Source organism: Eurosta solidaginis, chromosome 1 (genome assembly GCF_040869045.1).
Source record: "Eurosta solidaginis isolate ZX-2024a chromosome 1, ASM4086904v1, whole genome shotgun sequence".
Classification (NCBI taxonomy): Eukaryota; Metazoa; Arthropoda; class Insecta; order Diptera; family Tephritidae; genus Eurosta; species Eurosta solidaginis.
Window position 1 is genome coordinate 133,435,149 of NC_090319.1, and position 21,743 is coordinate 133,456,891.

At 34.1% G+C, this 21,743-nt stretch overlaps 1 protein-coding gene across 9 annotated transcripts in view; it reads left to right on the plus strand.

Moving 5' to 3' along the window:
- The window catches only part of Orco (odorant receptor co-receptor), a 1,419,553-nt gene that overhangs the window by 1,383,242 nt on the left and 14,568 nt on the right, over positions 1–21,743 (plus strand). The gene's annotated exons all lie outside the window — the stretch shown is intronic.

Here is a 21,743-nt window from a genome sequence, read left to right on the forward strand (position 1 = left end):
AATCTTCCTTCCTGATATTTTCTGAGTTGGGTGGGAACCAAATCCAAACATATTTTGGGTTTTTTTCGCATGAGAAGCTAACTTATAAGTTGTATTAAATTCTTTTTGGAGTTTGTATGCTGTCCAACTTGGTGGAGAAATTGTCAACCAAAAACCTTTTCTGAATAATTCGAAATGATTTGAAGCTTTTTCTTTACAGATAAAAGCATTTCCAAGCCGTCATCCCCTCCTGTATACACTTCACAATGTTCATCAGAACTTATATTTGGTGATGGATTTACTTCGGAACCTGTTTTTACATTGGAAAATTTAGTTTCATTCAATGGACTTTTAATAATACTATTGCTAACCTCTTTAGATGGTACAGCATCTTTTAGAATTTTAATCCTGCAGTAGTATGTATATAGCGGTTCTGGATCACATTTTGTATGGAAAGCTCGGTGCATGTCTCACCCTAAAAACTCATACTTTTGGCCAGTCTGTCTCCAGTCTGGTCTTAGGAATGGGACCAGTTCATTATTTTCGGACTAGTCTGGGTTGAGTCTGACCGAAGGAATGAAACCAGGTCTATATTTATCTTAACCTTACCACCTCTCAAAATCATTCAACAATTCCGTTAGGTGTCGCATCCGTTCTTCCGGTTCGTGTTCTGGCTGAGCTCACCTATGGCTGATCTCACCTCTGGCTAACTTCCGTTTGGTTGCGCATAAGAAAAAGCTTAGTGGTGTATAAGAAAAAGCTTAGAGCTTTTTACATATAAATTATATATATATATATATATATATATATATATATATATATATATATATATATATATATATCAACAAACCGCAAAATACATACCGATACAGACACACCCATCCATATACATACATTTAGATAAGGGCTGCTTGTCTCAATGTATATAAGTTCGACATCTTTTCAGTAAAAAAAAATGAGGATCGTTAAATGGGGGCCCTACATTTTTAAAGGGCCGCACATTTTTAAATGTCCCCTCATATTTCTGATGAGTCCTAGACTTCACCCGAGCAGTTTTAAAGAGTCCCATAGATTTCTAATCGAGCGACTTTTCCCCAATCCCCCCACCCACCCGCCTTTTTCTCGTCTGCAAAAAGTAGCAGTTGGACACTTGTAGTAACACCCAATCCCAACCGCAACCCCCCAACCTCCAACCCCAAACCCCCATTTTTCTCGTCTACAAAAAGGAGTCGATATGCGCTTGTAGTACCGCCCCCTTTTTTCTCGTTTGTAAAACGGGCCTGTCAGGCACCCGATCAGGGGCAGATTGTTAACTAAAGGTTATCTTAATATGGAACTCATGATTTTCCATTATTGAACATTTTATTTGTATGTACATACTTACACATATGATTGTACATGGGAATACCAACAAACTACAAAATACATGTCGATGGTCACATCCATCCATGGGAAACTTGTTCCAATGTAAATACTTACTTTTTTTGTCAAATAAATCTTTTTCAAATAAATAGAAACAATTTTTATTTAAAATTTTAAAATTGTGTGGTTAACAATGCGTAATATACTTGTGTGTGTAGTTTCATAAAATTACTACTATTTTTCTAAATAATCTTTTTGACAACATTTGTAAATGGAATATATTCATACATTTTATCATGGATGAGTATACAATAAGTAGCGGTGTTGGCAGATACGACCTTGTGAAATTTTAGCTCAAGCCGAATATCGATGGGACCGCTTTTTATAGATTCATTCTGATGTGTAACATCTAAAACAATTATTGGAGCACAGTTTTGCAGTTTTTTGCTTTGTATTTTAATAAAACGTACCTTCACACTGATTACAACCATCTGGGCTCCTTAAATATGACAGCATATAAATTATAAATTTTTTTTAATGTTTTATATCGGTAATAATACGAAATGCAATTACATATGTATATCTTCTGTTTCCTTATATGAATTATCAGCAAAATTACAATCTTTCTTGTGTAATCCATTGAGTGAATATATAAATGGTTCTGATAGTAATAATCTCAATTAATTTATCATAGAATAAAAAAAATATTCGATGATCATCATCAATTAAGTCACCATATTTTGATAACAACGTTTCTAAATATTGCGGGAAAGGCATTTTATTCTTTTTTATTGTGCCACCTGTTTGATACTGAATTACAAATTACGTCGCTCTACTAGTAATGTGAAACTGTACGATATAACGATCAACAAACTACAAAATACATATCGATGGATACATCTATCCATGGGAAACTTGTTCCAAGGTATATATATATATATATATATATATATATTAGGGCGGGTCGATTTAAAAATCGCTCATTGCTCTGTGAAAATCGTATTCTAGGTATCAAAATAAGAAACTTTACCGAAGGAACCATACCTCTAAAACGAATTCTGATGCCCTCCCTTTGGGTCAAACTTTTGGGTAAGGGCAATTTCAGTTCTACCTGCTGTGTCTTGTGGTGGCTTAAAAAAAACAACACAAGCAATTTTACGATCTGCAATTGTGTCACAGTGATACCTTCATTTTTTAAAACGACATGCAAATGCATCACATTGATGCCTTGGTTTTAAAAGGGGGTTGTAAAAACGCTAATTTCTAATAATTTTTTTTAATTTCTTTTCTATTACTAAGTTAAATTAATTTTTTCATTTACATATGTTCTGACTAAATAAATAATATATATATATATATATACCGACACAGATACATGCATCCATATACATACATTTAGCAAGATAAGAGCTACTTGTCACAATGTATATAAATTGAACATCTTTTCGGTAAAAAAATGTAGTAAATTGTTTAAAACTGTTCAGTACTCATCTATATTTCAAGGATAATCATTTTATAAGGATTTGCAACTGTGTTAAACCAGGTTCACTTCTAATAAACAGTAATAAACTATACTACTTATACATCGGCACATCTCTAACACCGCCTCTGATTATAGACATATTCCACATTATGAATCAAGCTCTTAAGGATTTAAAATCAATTTCAAAGGAAAAATTTCAAAAACCAATACTGAAGGCGATTCATGTACCAATTAATAAAAAATGAAAAATAGTAAAAGCCTTAAGAGTGACGACAAAGTTTGGGGAGAAGCTAATGATAGAATTGGATGATAATGTTCTTTTTCTTCCGAATTTCTACAACTCCTTAGAAGATTCAACTATTGAAACAATAAATAAGAAAACATTTTATATAGAACTGATTAAACCTGGTGAAAAATTTAACTCACCATTATTTGAATTTCATACAGAATAAAAAAATTTTGAATTATTATATTTAATAGTACTTTACTGTAATATATTTAGGAATAAAATAAACAATTTATATTTCATATTTCATATAATTTATTTTTATTAAATAAAATTTTTAAACATAATTGACCACATAAGTATTACTGTGTTGTATTTTTGTTTCTGATCATAATTGTAATGTATTGGTGGCTTCAGATAATTAATCAGTTCAATCGGTGGCTACAAATTTCCAAAACTATCAAAATATTCTTTATAATTTACCAGATCTACCCAATGAGTGCCAGGAGCATTAAAAAAAAAAAAAATAAATGTAAGACGCGGTAACCTCCGAAGAGATCTAAGGCCGAGCTTCTCTTCCAATTTGCGTCGTGCTCCTCTTGATTTTACCTACAAATTGGCCGGACGGGACCTACATGCTTTATGTCGACTCCAAATGGCATCTGCAAGGCAGATGAGTTTTCACTGAGAGCTTTTCATGGCAGAAATACATCCGGAGCGCTTGCCAGACACTGCCGAGGGGCGACACCGCTTAGAAAAATTTTCTTCTAATTGAAAAACCTTATTTCTAAAATTTTGATGTTGCTTTGCCCGGGGTTTGAACCCAGGGCATACGGTGTGGTAGGCGGAGCACGCTACCATCACACCACGGTGGCCGCCAGGAGCATTAGCATCGTCTAAATTAAGAATTCAACATTCTTGAGCATTCGGTTTATTCGGTAGGGAATTTCGCATAAAAATTCCTCTGAAATATTTAAGATGCTTGCAATATTTCATTAAATATATGTCTGTTTACAGTCTTTTGGGTAGGCTTTTTATTCGTTTTTTTGGATAGGGTCGTAAAAATAAACCATATCCCCTTCTATACGGTTTGAGGAATAGTCCCTTCCCCATAGCGATTGATTCCATATATCTATTATGACGGCTAGCCTCAGCCAATTGCTACTTTCCATTCCTGATATCATTCAAAACTTTTGCTATAGCTGATCCACCAGATGCTATACCACCAAATGCACCCAACGCTGTTAAAATTGGAAGTAGTGGTAAAATTCCACCAATTTTTTTTTGGGACTGGAATTATTCTCTGTATATTAATTTCTTTATTTTTAAAGCTAGACTCTATAGCATTCTTAGAAATTTTATAGGCCTCATTAAATGACTGCGGCTTCTTTTTGTTAAGTATGTTGATACCTTTTTTAACTGCCATCAAAAAATTTTTATTTGATGATACTTTACAAGTTTTCATCTTTTTCCGTTTTTTACATTTAGATGAATTTGTTTTCTTATTTTTTATACCCATTCCCAATTTGAGTTTTGCTTTCATTGCATTTGTAACGAACCAAGCGTTTGCTCGTTCTTTGAAATCACTATCCTTAGATGTTGCACGTTGCCAGGCTTTCTCAGATAAAACTTTATAAGCTTGATGTCTCTTATTTATATCTTTCGATTGGGAATATGCAATATCATGTTCTCTACAGGCTTCATCTAAAGGATTTATACCCTTATCTCCTCTTTCTATCCATAGTCGGAGTTTCGTTCCGGGACCACAAAATTGATATCCAGGTAAATGAAGCTCAATAGGTAAAGAATTAATCAAACTATTTACAAAACCCTGGCCAGCCTTTTTACGTATTCGTCCCATTAAGTGTTCGTTTTCTTCTTCTTCTTCTTAATAATAATGAGAGTGAGTGTGGATGAGTTGTAATTAAAAGATGATTTTATTATAAAAGCGATTGTTTATATTGTTATAAATCTAGTAAACAAAATGAAAGTTGTTAAACAACGTCTCCAACTTAAGGTTAATAATGCCGACAATTGTATAAATGTTAAAAATGTTGCCAGACATAGTCCCCTTTTACCAAATTCCATACGAGCGCTGATTGTGGGACCGTCAAATTGTGGAAAAACTAATGTTATGCTCAGTTTAATTGAAAGCCCAAAAGGGCTTAATTTGCAAAATATATATATTTATTCAAAATCATTATATCAACCAAAATATATCTATCTAAAAAGGCTTATTGAGCCGATAAAAGGAATAAATCTTTATACATTTAGTGAAAATGTTGATGTCATCAAACCCGCTGAAGCTAAACAAGACTCAATTTTTATATTCGATGATGTAATATGTGGAAAACAAAGTACAATACGATATTATTTTTGTATGGGTCGCCATAAGAACATTGATTCTTTCTATTTATGTCAAACTTATACAAAAATTCCTAAACACTTAATTCGTGATAATACAAACATGATTATTGTGTTCAAACAAGATGAAATGAATCTTAAGCATATCTATAATGATCATGTTATCGGGGATATATCATACAAAACATTTTTAAAAATATGTATAGAGTCTTGGAGAAATGAATACGGTTTTGTTGTTATAAGTAAAGATGATCCCATAAATAAAGGTCGATATTGAAAGGGTTTCGATAATTTTATACAACTATAAAAGATCTATAAAAGACATATACCACATCAGATTCTTATCAGATACACAGCTGATAGGTAACAGATTTACCAGATTCTTATCAGATACACTGCTGATAGGTAACAGATTTATCAAAATCATGTCAAATAATCATATGACTGTATTAGCAAATCTTGTTAAGATCAGGAAGGTATTAAAAGAAAAACTTAAAAGAATGAAATTGGGAGAATTGGATAGAATTAACTTGTTGGAGGATACATTTAAACCAATTTCGAAACCATTAAATGAATTAGTTGATAATTTGAAAAACTCTAGTAATAAAAACAATGTTACCAATTATAATGGTGATGATGATGATGATGAAATTTGGCAGGTGGACAGTGCAAAAGAAAGTAAAGACATAGAATTTGATACATTGCCAACCGTTGAATATTATGTGAATGATAATGATCTTGATAGTAAAACAAACATTTATTCGAACGATGCAGATTTAGAATATTCTACAGATAGTTCTCGGAAAGAAAATGTTGAGAGGCAAGCGATGAAGAAACCTACAAAAAAGAAGCGAAAGCCTATTGATATTATTAATGAGCAATGTTTTAGGTAAAAACAAAAACCAGATAATTTTGTTAGCGTTAGGCGAAAAATAAATTTTATGAACGACTGCGAAAGACCAACTTCGTATATTCCAAGTAAACCTCATGATGACGAATTACTAAAAAGAGCTGTACAAAGCAATGTAATGAAAACTGAATCAGATATCGATAGAAAACCTGAAAAGCGAAAATCTGGTGATATCATTAATGAGCAAACCCAAAAATTAAATAGTGTTATTGGTGTTAAAGAAAAAATAAATTATATGAATAATTGTGAACGACCAGCCGCGCATATTCCCAGTAAACTAAATGATGAACAATTACTAAACAAGGCTGCAAAAAGCCAAAATCAAGCTGAAACTTAAAATGATAATACTTCTCTAACTGAACATGATATTTTGAGAAGAATCGAAGAAGATCCTAGTATGCGGGAAAGACATACACCTGTAGAAAGTCAAAATCAAGCTGAAACTTTAAATGATAATACTACTCTAACTGAACATGATATTTTGAGAAGAATCGAAGAAGATCTTAATATGCGGGAAAGACATAAACCAGTAAAACGTCAGAGTAAAAATCAATTAAATGAAGATTATAAACGGGCTAAGCTTACTCACCCCCCGAATTTACTATTGCACATTATAAAATTGCTTAAAGATATTAAAATGCTTGATACATTGTATGGACTGAATAGAGATTCAAATGGACAATGGCGATTTGGACACAAACCATTAAAATTTAGTTCTAAAAATGTTTTACAGATTGGTAGAGATAAATGGAAAATGACACCAGGTCTGTTCGAGTTAATATTTCATAGAAAACCACAACATTATAAGAAGGGTGATTTGAACACCTATCGACAGATTTTATTAGATACAAATGCTTACAAGCGTAACTATAGCCCAGATAGTCAAATTAAGGGAACAAAATCGTATAAATATTTATATATTATCAGGAAATTATTCAGTTATGATCCACACTTGTTCATAAGGGGTATAGGCTTATTGAAATCAATCGATTGCCGTGAAAATATTTATCAATATTGGGATAATCTTAATGAGTTGGTGGACAGATTGAGGTTGCTTATATCTTCAACAAGTGCTGGTCATAACAACCATCAAAACGAGATTATATCAATTATTGAAGAGTTGCGAGAAGCAAATATTATTAAGTAATATGAGTATAAATAAATTTGGAAACAAGAAAAGAATAATTAACCTAGCTGCTCCTATAGAAGACGATGATGCCATTTCGAAAATATTCTTTTTCGAAGAGTTAAATAAAATAAAAACTAAATTAGAACATCAAATCAGAGAAATAAATACAATCCTGAATAATAGTATTAAAAATGATGTATCGCTTCTTGAGGAATTAATAGATCGGCGAATAAAAAGTGAATGTGGGGAGGAATTAGGTAATATAAACAGCTATTTATCTATTATTGAGGATTATTTGATGTGTTTCGTTGTGTTGAAGGAACATCCCACCGAAAAAGATGTAGAAGTGCTAAAAATAAAGTTCCCTACTATAAAAGCATTAACAAAATGAATAATAAAAGAGCTATTGTAGAAGAATTACAGAAACAAGCTCGACAAAATTTTAAACGAAGACGTGTTATTATTAAAGGAATCGATGATTTATGGCAAGCTGACTTGGTGGTAATGACACAGTATTCAAATAGTAATAATCATTATCAGTATCTTTTAACTGTAATCGATACATTTTCCAAAAAAGCATGGGCTGAAGCAGTTAAAGATAAAACTAAAGAAAATCTCACAAATGCAATGGCTTAGATTTTAAATTCAAGTAACCGAAAAACCTGCAAACAGATGATGGAAAGGAATTTTACAATACTAACTTTAAGAGATTGTTACAAACAAATAACATAAATCATTATTCAACATTTTCATCATTAAAAGCGTCTATAATAGAGCGATTCAATAGAACATTAAAAGGAATGATGTGGAAAGAATTTAGTTTTCGGGGAACTTATAAATGGATTGATATCTATAAAAATTTAGTCAATGATTGTAATAATACTGTTCACAGGACCATCAAAATTACTCCAAATGAGGTAAGTTCCTCGAATGAACAACATTTATTGGACACTGCATACAACAATTTAAAAGTTTTTCATAGACCAAAATTTAAAATTAATGATGAGGTTAGAATAAGTAAATATAAACATGTATTTGAAAAAGGGTATACACCAAATTGGACAGCAGAAGTTTTTAAAATAAAGTCAATTAAAAACACAAACCCTATAACATATATACTTGAAGACTATCAAGGTAATGCTATTAAGGGAGGATTTTATGAATATGAACTTTTGGAAAGTAAACTCCCTCATGCATATTTAATTGAAAAAGTTTTGAGACGTCAAAACAATAGAGTTTATGTTAAATGGTTAGAATTCTCTTCTGAACACAATTCCTGGGTGGATGTCAATGATTTAAATTAATAAAGTAAATAAATAAACAAATAAATAGAAAAGTTTTTTAATAATTATTTCAGTTAAGTATTTAATGATAGCCTATCAACATGTCGATTACATTAACAATAAGTGGTAATTCATCTATACTGATTGCAAATTATTTCCCTCCCATAGAACTCAAACAAGATTATGCCTGTGGGTAATCAGTTTTGACTCATATCATACAATCCCAAATGTGGACAAAGACAACAATTTATTTCACATTGGATCGAATGTTATTGAGATACCTGCCGGAACATATGAAATGGATGATATAGTTGAGACAATTACTAAAATATATGGCCCTTCAAATCAAGGGTATATTGATATAAGCGCTAACCCTAATGCATTTCGAACTGAAATTATGAGCTTTAAGGAAGAAGTAAATTTTGATAAAGAACGCTCAATTTGTCCATTACTAGGTTTCAGTAGAAGAGTACTGAAGCCGGGGCTTGTTCATTGCTCCGACAATCCAGTGGATATAACAAAAATTAACACGATATCTGTTGAATGTAATATCGTCAACGGATCATATATAAATGAACTATCTGTGTATACAATTCATCAGTTTTCGCTTAGAGTTAGTCCAGGATATAAAATCTCAGAAACACCTGCTAATGTTATATATTTGCCGGTTAATACACGTCAAATAAGCACTCTAGTTCTTAGAGTTGTTGATCAAACTGGTAACTTGGTTAATTTTCGTGGAGAGAACATATAAGACTGCATTTAAAACCTATCTAAAAAATGATAATTTTTAATAAAAAGCCACCACATACAGATTTTTTGAATAGTTTTCAATCAGCCTCAAAAGTATTGGCTACAAAAACCAAAAATCTACATTCTAAAGAAGTAAAATCTCCTGTTCAACATAAAATTGATTTAAGCCCCGCGAATAAGGTGTTTCTATTAAGTCTAGGATTTAGTTTACAAAATGAGTGATATAATAAACGTTTTGTTCAAACCCATATTTGATAATAGTATAATAAAAAAGGATTACCATAGCTACATACCATATCTGCAATCGTTTCAAAACAACGATGAAATTCGGATCCCTATACAAAATCAAGACCTATATGTGTTATCTAGTGAGAGTATTTTATACATTGAGGGATTCATATCAAATAGTAATTCGCAAGTTTAAAAACTGTGCAGCTGCTTAATAATTGTATGGCGTATTTATTCGAGGAGATTCGATATGAAATTAATGGAATAGAAATTGATCGCACTAGAAAGTTGGGTATTGCAACTATTATGTTCACTTAACAAACATGAGAGTAAAAATCTAAAAAATGCAGGGTGGTGTCCATTTGAAAATATTAGCCTGGACATTTTAATTTTTGTATACCGTTAAAAAAACTGCTTGGATTCGCTGAAGATTTTGATAAAATTATTGTTAATTGTAAACACGAATTAATCTTAATACGAGCCAAAGAAAATGATGCTGTTATGACGTCAACTACACCATCGGAAAAGCTTTTATGAAAACTTTTAAATATTACATGGAAAGTGCCACATGTTGAACTTTCAGACTCCTATCGGTTAACTATGTTGAGAACAATTAATAGCAAACAACCACTAAACATTTCGGTTAGAAGTTGGGATGTTTATCATAACCCGTCTCTACAGGAAAGCACTAATATCTTATGGAATGTCAAACTGGTTGGTGAACATGGAAGACCTCGCTATATTATTTTAGGATTTCAAAATGAAAATAAATTTACACATTGTTACTTATTGGATGTTAAAGTTCACCTCAACTCCACTACATATCCATATGATGATCTTAATATTAAATTTGATCGAAATAGGTATGCTCTATTATATGACATATATTTGAAATTTCAACAAAGCTACTATGGACGCACTCCCCAACCACTTTTATCGCCTGATCAATTTGTTCCACATGCTCTATTAATTGTTTTAGATGTCACGCATCAGAATGAATCTATAAAAAGCGGTCCCATCGATATTCGGATTGAGCTAAAATTTCACAAGGTCGTATCTTCCAACACCGCTGCTTATTGTATACTCATCCATGATAAAATGTATGAATATATTCCATTTACAAATGTTGTCGAAAAGATTATTTAGAAAAATAGTAGTACTTTTATGAAACTACACACACAAGTATATTACGCATTGTTAACCACACCAAAGTATGGAGAAAAATATAAATAAAAAATTTTAAATAAAAATTGTTTTTATTTTTTTGAAAAAGATTTATTTGACAAAAAAAGTAAGTATTTACATTGGAACAAGTTTCCCATGGATGGATGTGACCATCGACATGTATTTTGTAGTTTGTTGATATTTCCATGTACAATCATATGTGTAAATATGTACATACAAATAAAATGTTCAATAATGGAAAATCATGAGTTCCATATTAAGATAACCTTTAGTTAACAACCTGCCGAGAAACGAGAAAAAAGGGGGGCGGTACTACAAGTGCCCATCGACTTCTTTTTGTAGACGAGAAAAATGGGGGGTGGGGGTTGAGGGTTTTGAGGTTTTGGGGTTTGGGGTTGGGAGTTGGGATTGGGCGGTACTACAGGTGTCCTACTGGTACTTTTTGCAGACGAGAAAAAGGCGGGTAGGGGCGGGGGGATTGGGGAGCAGTCGCTCGATTAGAAATGTATGGAACTCTTTAAAACGGCTCGGGTGAAGTCTAGGACTCATCAGAAATATGAGGGGACATTTAAAAATTTGCGGCCCTTTAAAAATGTAGGGCCCCCATTTAACGATCCTCATTTTTTTAACTGAAAAGATGTCGTACTTATATACATTGAGACAAGTAGCCCTTATCTAAATGTATGTATATGGATGGGTGTGTCTGTGTCGGTATGTATTTTGCGGTTTGTTGATATATATATATACATATATATATATATAATTTATTTGTAAAAAGCTCTAAGCTTTTTCTTATACACCACTAAGCCTTTTCTTATGCGCCACCTAGCGGTAGTTAGCCAGAGGTGAGAAACCGGAAGAACGGATGCGACACCTAGCGGAATTTTGAATGATTTTGGTGGTAAAAGTTTCAGGTCAAGATAAATATAGACCTGGTTTCATTCCTTCGGTCAGACTCTACCCAGACTGTCCCCAAAAATAATGAACTGGTCCCATTCCTTAGACCAGACTGGTGACAGACTGTCCAAAAGTGTGAGTTTTTAGGGTGAGACATGCACCGAGCTTTCCATACAAAATGTGATCCAGAACCGCTATATACATTGCGGTTAAGCAGACATATTCCCCCAAATTGGGTAGTTTTTTTTAATAGTTCTGCCGTGGATTTACCTACTCTTTTTTAACCCAGTTGTGATTAGGCAAATCAAATGGATTACAACAAAATTTCTTATTTGGCATTTTTGGGAATCAGAATATGTATATATGTACGATAGTTTGTAAGAAATAAAGCGAACAGCTTTGGAGAATAACCATTTCTTGTATGAATCAAATAGCAAATGACTATGAAATGCAAACAACTTTCATAAGGTAATAAATAAAAGAAGTTCACAAAATTAATACTACTGCGATAGAATAAACAAAAAATAACTGAAGTGCATGTTCCCGTTATTAATAAGTGGAATTCATTAATTAAACAGCTGATTTGTTCATTTTTTTATTCACATTAGTTATAAAATGTGGTGTTCGTCAAACTGCGGAGAATTTTAAATGCTTGTGTATGCATGTGTGTCGTAATTTTGATAAAATTACCCCGACTTCGGATTATATATTAATTAACGGTCTTATTCATAGAAAATAAAATAAGTTTGACCAATTCTTTTATTTTTTATGAATAAGAAGGTAAATATATATGTAGAAAACATCTGTTAACAATATGGATGCCATTTCGAAGTGTTATATAGTGTAAAAATTTTTGTATCACGAACTTACTGTGCGTAAAAATCATAGATTTATTCAACATACAATTTTCAATTTTTTTTTCTCGAAAACAAAAAAAAACATTATTTTAAATTTGAAGGGTAGGTTAAGAACATATTCAAGTTTCTTTCAGATTTTTTTAAAGAGAATCGGTGCTATCCTTCATTACTTTACACTGAAAAAAATTTTTATTTTATTTTTCAATCATATTATTTTTCAAAATTTTGAGAACATAAAATTTTTTTTATAAACTTCAATAATTTTAAAGACTTTTTATGGCAAAAGATTTTTTTCTAAAATTAATAGTTTAAAAGATATTTTAACTCAAAGAAAAGCTTTTAAAAATTTTCAACTGTCAATAAAATCCAAAATATTCAAAATTAAAAAAAAAATATTTTCACCCACTATTCTAGACGGCAAATACTTCTTCCGAATTTGAAGAAAATCGGAGAGGTCGACCTATCTTTTCATATGGAATGCCTGTACTACTTTTCACCAGAGGGTTCGGGGTTTTTTCGGAACTACCCAAATAAGAGAGTTGTACGGGCTTTTGGATGGTCGTATAATTCCTTCTTTAAGCAACTCGGTAATTTGCTTTTCTACCTCTTCCCTCATGTTTGCAGGATATGGGTAACATTTCGTGTATATGGGCGCATTCGTAGTAGTCTTTGTGTCAGCTCGAACTGTGGTTTAAATATTTTTTTTGATGTTAAGTGGACCGAACAAATGAGAATATTTCTCTAACATAGCTTTTAGCCTTGGGAGGATTGCGTCAGGCATATCTTTAGTTTCAAGAAAATTTAGGCTTCCTACGACTATGTTTTTGAGCGGAATTCTTATATTGGGATCTATTGTAAGGACATGTTTTTTTCTATCTATCGGTCGGTTCATGTAGTTCACCTGTCTGGTTTGAACTCTGTCATCTACATCCATTCTTTCCGCAGGTTTTGGGGCTGCGGGTCTACCAGGAGGTGCGGTGTTCGTCCCTTGATTGCCTTGGAATCTGTTGTAGGATGATCGGCTATTCCCTTGAGTGTTGTTCCGATTCGTCCAGTTGTATGTTGACCGTGAACGAGGAGGTAACGGTGGTCTCTGAGTAACTTGCGACAAGGTATTGGTGGGGATAACTACTCTATTTGGAGTGTCAAGGCAGACCGAGTGCGCTTCTGGCAGTGTTTTTGGCTTCTGCACTATAAGCATACGCGACAATTCTGGACTAAGACCCCGTATGAAAACATCGAATGCCCTGTTATGGTACGTTTCCACAAGGACCGACACGGTTTCCTGGCTGTAGTCATCGCAATTGATTTTGTTCACTATTACAACTGATTATTTACCGTTGCGTAGAACTCATCTAGTCTTGAACCTCTCTGAGCTACTTGATTCAGTTGGTGCTCTAATGTCCTAATGTCCCTTTTTTCTGCGTAATGCAGCGATAATACCCTTTTTATTTCTACCCAATCGCTTTTCTACCTCTTCCCAATGTTTGCAGGATATGGGTAACATTTCGTGTATATGGGCGCATTCGTAGTAGTCTTTGTGTCAGCTCGAACTGTGGTTTAAATATTTTTTTTGATGTTAAGTGGACCGAACAAATGAGAATATTTCTCTAACATAGCTTTTAGCCTTGGGAGGATTGCGTCAGGTATATTTTAGTTTCAAAAAAAATTTAGGCTTCCTACGACTTTGTTTTTGAGCGGAATTCTTATATTGGGATCTATTGTAAGGACATGTTTTTTTCTATCTATGAGTTCTTTGAGGGTGTCATCGCCTATTATCCCATCAATCGAGCTTAAACCAGGAAGTGTGTAAAAGGTCACCATAGCTTCGTTACTAGCATTTTGGAAAAATGTCCCGCTGATTTTTTTATTTATTTCTACAGGTCCTGCTACGGGGGTTACTGAGAAAGGTGGATTGACAGGGACTGTATCAGTTGCCAATTCAGGTCTTATAAAATTGTCTGCCCCTGTACCAAGTAAGAACTTTAGGGCTACTTTGGTTTGTGTCAAGTGAGATAGGGTATACTGGATTGCGCGGTGGTCCTCATATGAAATAGGCTGGTGGCCCGTCCGCCATAAAATTTACCTGCTGGTAGTTGTCTTCTGTCGATTCATCATACCCCGAAGGTCCACTTTCTACTTCTGCAATGTTGGCTTCCATGTTGTAGAGCTTTTGCTGTTTGGGCATCTTTTCAATCGATGATGTTGGTCCCCTTTTGAAAGCGTTGTTATTCGTCGGCCGGTTCATGTAGTTCACCTGTCTGGTTTGAACACTGTCATCTACATCCATTCTTTCCGCAGGTTTTGGGGCTGCGGGTCTACCAGGAGGTGCGGTGTTCGTCCCTTGATTGCCTTGGAATCTGTTGTAGGATGACCGGCTATTCCCTTGAGTGTTGTTCCGATTCGTCCAGTTGTATGTTGACCGTGAACGAGGAGGTAACGGTGGTCTCTGAGTAACTTGCGACAAGGTATTGGTGGGGATAACTACTCTATTTGGAGTGTCAAGGCAGGCCGAGTGCGCTTCTGGCAGTGTTTTTGGCTTCTGCACTATAAGCATACGCGACAATTCTGGACTAAGACCCCGTATGAAAACATCGAATGCCCTGTTACGGTACGTTTCTACAAGGACCGACACGGTTTCCTGGCTGTAGTCATCGCAATTGATTTTGTTCACTATTACAACTGATTATTTACCGTTGCGTAGAACTCATCTAGTCTTGAACCTCTCTGAGCTACCTGATTCAGTTGGTGCTCTAAAGTCCTAATGTCCCTTTTTTCTGCGTAATGCAGCGATAATACCCTTTTTATTTCTACCCAATCGCTATCGAAAACACTATACGCTACCTGTGCTCCATCGGTACCGCCACGGATTTTCTGCCTAATATGTTCCAGGATGGCACGATACAGGGGCCTTTCCTTGACGATGTCGTAGTCCGACAGAATTCCTTCAACGCTGTGAACCCATTTGATGTATTGAAAAGGGTCGCCTTCAAAAACTTGCAGCTCCTTTACGCAGTCGGGAAGTCTGCCAATAACTTTTAGGTCCTGTTCCGACAGTGGTGTTCGCAGCTCTGCACAGTGTTTCGTGTAGAACAAGCTAGCTGGACAAAATTATTTTATGAGATTTTCCGTTTCATATGCAGTCATTTATTACAACTACGTCATTTTTTTCAGCCATATGTTTTTTTTTCCAAAATTTTACTTCATATGCATAAATTTGCTTATTTCATATACAGTAACTCATGTGAATAAGTGACATATATCCAAAAAATTTTAAAGGACTTAAGAATATTACTTTATTGTACTTAAATTGAATGGACTACAAATCTCAATACTCTAAAAAATTCTAAAAATTCGGAAAAAAAATTAAAATTTTTTATGAAAATTCGTCGAATTTTTCAAACATATTTTAAATATAATTTAGTTTTTGTTATAGATCGTTACAAATTTTCTTATGGGAAATTAGTTAAAATATGAAAATTCGTCGAATTTTTCAAACATTTTTATACCTTTCATGAACATGAAATGGTATATCAACTTTGGTCCGATGTTTGTAACGTTGAAAAATATAGAAGATAGACTCTCCATTAAGTATACCGAATTGATCAGGGCGATGAACTGAGTTGATATAGCCATGTCCGTCTGACCGTCCGTCTGTCCGTCCATCTGTCTGTTTGAACGCAAACTAGTCCCTCAAATTTTGAGATATCTCAATGAAATTTGGCAAAAGGATGTATTTTTGTATTATATTAGACATCTGTCGGATACGGTAGGATCGGACCACTATAACATATATCTCCCATACAACCGATCGTTCAGATAAGAAGATTTTGGTCATTCCTGCGGCAATTTGGAAAGTATAAACGTGAAACTCGGTGATATATATTCTAATTTATCATAGAAGATTTCATGAAAAAATCATTTCGATCGGAGCTATATATAATATATATCCCATACAACCGATCGTTCAAATAGAAAGATTTTTGGCAATTTCTCCCTTAATTTAAAAAGCATAAACGTGAAACTCGGTGATATATATTTTAATATATATATATATATCCCATTCAACCGATCGTTCAGATAAGGGGGTTTTTGCAGGGCTCACAGAGTATATTAACTTTGATTGGATAACGGTTGGTTGTACAGGTATAAAGGAATCGAGATAGATATAGACTTCCATATATGAAATTCATCAGTATCGAAAAAAAATTCGATTGAGCCATGTCCGTCCGTCCGTCCGTCCGTCCGTTAACACGATAACTTGAGTAAATTTTGAGGTATCTTGATGAAATTTGGTACGTATGTTCCTGGGCACTCATCTCAGATCGCTATTTAAAATGAACGATATCGGACTATAACCACGCCCACTTTTTCGATATCGAAAATTTCGAAAAATTGAAAAAATGCGATAATTAATTACCAAATAGGGATAAAGTGACGAAACTTGGTAGGTGAGTTGAACTTATGACGCAGAATAGAAAACTAGTAAAATTTTGGGCAATGGGCGTGGCACCGCCCACTTTTAAAAGAAGGTAATTTAGAAGTTTTGCAAGCTGTAATTTGGCAGTCGTTGAAGATATCATGATGAAATTTGGCAGGAACGTTACCCTTATTACTATATGTATGCTTAAAAAAAATTAGCAAAATCGGAGAACGACTACGCCCACTTTTTAAAAAAACATTTTTTAAAGTCAAATTTTAAAAGAAAAGTTAATATCTTTACAGTATGTAAGTAAATTATGTCAACATTCAACTCCAGTAATGATATGGTGCAACAAAATACAAAAATAAAATAAATTTTCAAAATGGGCGTGGCTCCGCCCTTTTTCATTTAATTTGTCTAGGATACTTTTAATGACATATGTCGAACAAAACATTACCAACCCTTGTGAAATTTGGCAGAGGCTTAGATTCTAGGACGATAACTGTTTTCTGCGAAAAAGGACGAAATCGGTTGAAGCCACGCCCAGTTTTTATAAACAGTCGACCGTCTGTCCTTCCGCTCGGCTGTTAACACGATAACTTGAGCAAAAATCGATATATCTTTACTAAACTCAGTTCACGTACTTATCTCAACTCACTTTATATTGGTGTAAAAAATAGCCGAAATCCGACTATGACCATGCCCACTTTTTCGATATCGAAAATTACTAAAAATGAAAAAATGCCATAATAATATACCAAATACGAAAAAAGGGATGAAACGTGGTAATTAGATTGATCTATTGACGCAAAATATTACTTAAGAAAAAAACTTTGTAAAATGGGTGTGACACCTACCATATTAAGTAGAAGAAAATGAAAAAGTTTTGCATGGCGAAATCAAAAGCCCTTGGAATCTTGGAAGGATAACTGTTCGTATATAAATAAATTGACGGTACCCGACAGATGATGTTCTGGGTCACCCTGGTCCACATTTTGGTCGATATCTCGAAAACGACTTCACATATACAAATACCACCACTCCCTTTTAAAACCCTCATTAATACCTTTAATTTGATACACATATCGTACAAACATATTCTAGAGTCACCCCTGGTCCACCTTTATGGCGATATCTCGAAAAGGCGTCCACCTATAGAACTAAGACCCACTCCCTTTTAAAACCCTCATTAATACCTTTAATTTGATACCCATATCGTACAAACACATTATAGAGTCATCCCTGGTCCACCTTTATGGCGATATCTCGAAAAGGCGTCCACCTATAGAACTAAGACCCACTCCCTTTTAAAATACTCATTAACACCTTTCATTTGATACCCATATCGTACAAACAAATTTTAGAGTCACCCTTAGTCCACCTTTATGGCGATATCTCGAAAAGGCGTCCACCCATAGAACTAAGGCCCACTCCCTTTTAAAATACTCATTAACACCTTTCGTTTGATATCCATATTGTACAAACGCATTCTAGAGTCACCCCTGGTCCACGTTTATGGCGATATCTCGAAAAGGCGTCCACTTATAGATTTAAGGCCCACTCCCTTTTAAAATACTCATTAACACCTTTCATTTGAGGCCTATATCGTACAAAAAAATTCTAGAGTCACCCCTGGTCCACCTTTATGGCGATATCTCGAAAAGGCGTCCACCTATAGAACTAAGGCCCACTCCCTTTTAAAATACTCATTAACACTTTTCATTTGAAATCCATATCGTACAAACAAATTCTAGAGTCAGCCCTGGTCCACCTTTATGGCGATATCTCGAAAAGACGTCCACCCATAGAACTAAGGCCCACTCCATTTTAAAAAACTCATCAACACCTTTCGTTTGATATCCATATTGTACAAACGCATTCTAGAGTCACCCCTGGTCCACGTTTATGGCGATATCTCGAAAAGGCGTCCACTTATAGATTAAGGCCCACTCCCTTTTAAAATACTCATTAACACCTTTCATTTGATACCTATATCGTACAAAAAAATTCTAGAGTCACCCCTGGTCCACCTTTATGGCGATATCTCGAAAAGGCGTCCTCCTATAGAACTAAGGCCCACTCCCTTTTAAAATACTCATTAACACTTTTCATTTGAAATCCATATCGTACAAACAAATTCTAGAGTCACCCCTGGTCCACCTTTATGGCGATAGCTCGAAAAGGCGTCCTCCTATAGAACTTAGGCCCACTCCATTTTAAAATACTCATTAACACTTTCATTTGATACCCATGTCGTACAAACAAATTCTAGAGTCAGCCCTGGTCCACCATTATGGCGGTATCCCTAAATGGCGTCCATCTATAGAACTATGGGCCACTCCCTCTTAAAATACTCTTTAATACCTTCCATTTGATACACATGTCATACAAACACATTCCAGGGTTACCCTAGGTTCATTTTACTACGAGGTGATTTTCCCTTATTTTGTCTCCATAGCTCTCAACTGAGTATGTAATCTTCGGGTACACCCGAACTTAGCCTTCCTTACTTGTTTATTTTATATTTATCTTAAAAATTGTTTAGGTTTGTACATCTGTTCATTATATATTTCTTATCTTATACATTATGTGGAGATTACGAACGGGATAAGATTATTGTTCAGCCCCATTCATGAAAGGTATGAAGTCTTCGGCACAGTCGAAGACAGTCCCGTCCTTACTTGATTAAATATAATTTAGTTTTTGTTATAGATCGTGACAAATTTTCTTATGGGAAATTAGTTAAAATAAATTTGTGAAAGCGAAAATTGTAAGAATTGTCCAAAAAGGGGTGTCTACTTATTTATGTGAGTGACTGTACATATGTACATACATATTTTGTATTTATTTGAGTATTCATCCTGGCACTACAATTTTTACAAAATTTTTTTATAGTACCAGTCAGGAATGTAAAAGTGAATTAAAATAATAATAATAACAATGTAAATAATTAAATTAATTATATGAAAATTACTTATTACAAAAACTTAAAAGTAAAGTATCATACAAAGTAGAAAATACAATAGATTTAAATTAAATAAAACTTGATCCAACAAAAAGGGTAGGTTATCTCTTATAATTATGTTATTATTCGCTATCATCACATTCATTCGATGAGTCACTTGTGGAATAGTCATGAGCATCAGCAACACTACTGTGAAAGCTTGGAACAACTGGGGTATTTATTGACTCCTCAACATTATCGAGGGACAGTAAATTTAAGACTTCTGAAGTCAGACTTTTAAATTTTTTCTTAGGTATCTCCCTAAAACTGTTAACTGAAGGATCCGATGTTATAAGCAACATATTCATAAGATCTCTATTCGTGGCTTCACGCGACTGTTTTTGTGTGTTATCATCCCTGAATCGTCTCAAATCTTTGTTACGGTCTTCCTGTGATTCCTCAGAAAGTTGACCAATAGCCAATAGGTAAAATTGCTGATTTTATAATATCAGTACTATGAACTAAGGTTTTATGAACTGTAACAGGCATATTAAACCATGGATAGAGATCTATTTATAGTTTTTTAGTCTCGGCAGCAAATTTTTCAAATCTTTGGGTATTTATATTGTACCCAGATGCTAATGCGCGAAGGAGAGTATCGAATCTTTTGATGAGCGTTACATCCAATTCCGTAATCTCAGCACTAGCCCCAGAATTTTCGAAAAACCTACGAGCAGTGTTGCCGTCATTGGTACTGCCGAAACCTGGTTTTGGTTTATCTACTATCAATCCAAGTACACTTTTAAATTTATTCTGGATTTCGTTGGAACGTAGCTTTATACTCTCTTTATCTTCCTCATTCCTAAGCTGCCATTTTTTTACTTCGAGGCGATAACTTATGTGAAGCAAGCATTCAAAACATCTTATCCATGCATGGAGAGTAGACAAACCAAAACCAAGATTATCTCGGTTAGGCGTAAAACCCGAAACTCATTATTCATATCTTTTGGAGTGGCACCACAAATATAACACTTTTGTGCGGAAGAAGTTTCAGTCAAAGCATTGCAAACTTTTCCGTCAATCATTGTTAGAAGCATATTGTGATTTACGGAAACTTCGTATTCTTCGAGCATGTACTTTGTTGGCAACAACACATTTATCTCCTCTAAAACTTTGTTCGTTTCAAAAACAAAAACAACTAATAATAAAATCTTTTGTTTCTTTAGAAAAAATAAATTTAGTGGACAACAATACATGGTAGAAGAAGGTCGAGGATTCTGCCAAACAATGTTACCTTTTTCATCCTGTAATTGAAGAGGAACGAAAGAAAATATAAACAAAAACTCATCAGTGTCAGAACTGCATGTAAACTTTTGCTTATATGTGCTATGGCCAGATCTTCCATCGCAACCCCACTTGCTGATTAAAGTATACGTCAAATTTGTAGGTAATAACCTAACAAAAACTTCTTGCTTTGCTAAAACTAAACACTCAACAGTTTTATCTAATACGGACTGGACTTCCGCACGTGTTTCACCCACATCAATTTCATTTGGATAGCATTCTGCTTTAGCTTTTCTTAGACTATAAAATGATGGATAAACCTTATGGCCTGCCTTGATGCTCCACTTCCGAGTCGTTTTGTACCCATTAGTCATCGACTTGCTATCTACGTAGTATGCTAAAGCTTCTTCAACATTGCTCAAGCATCTTGCATCTG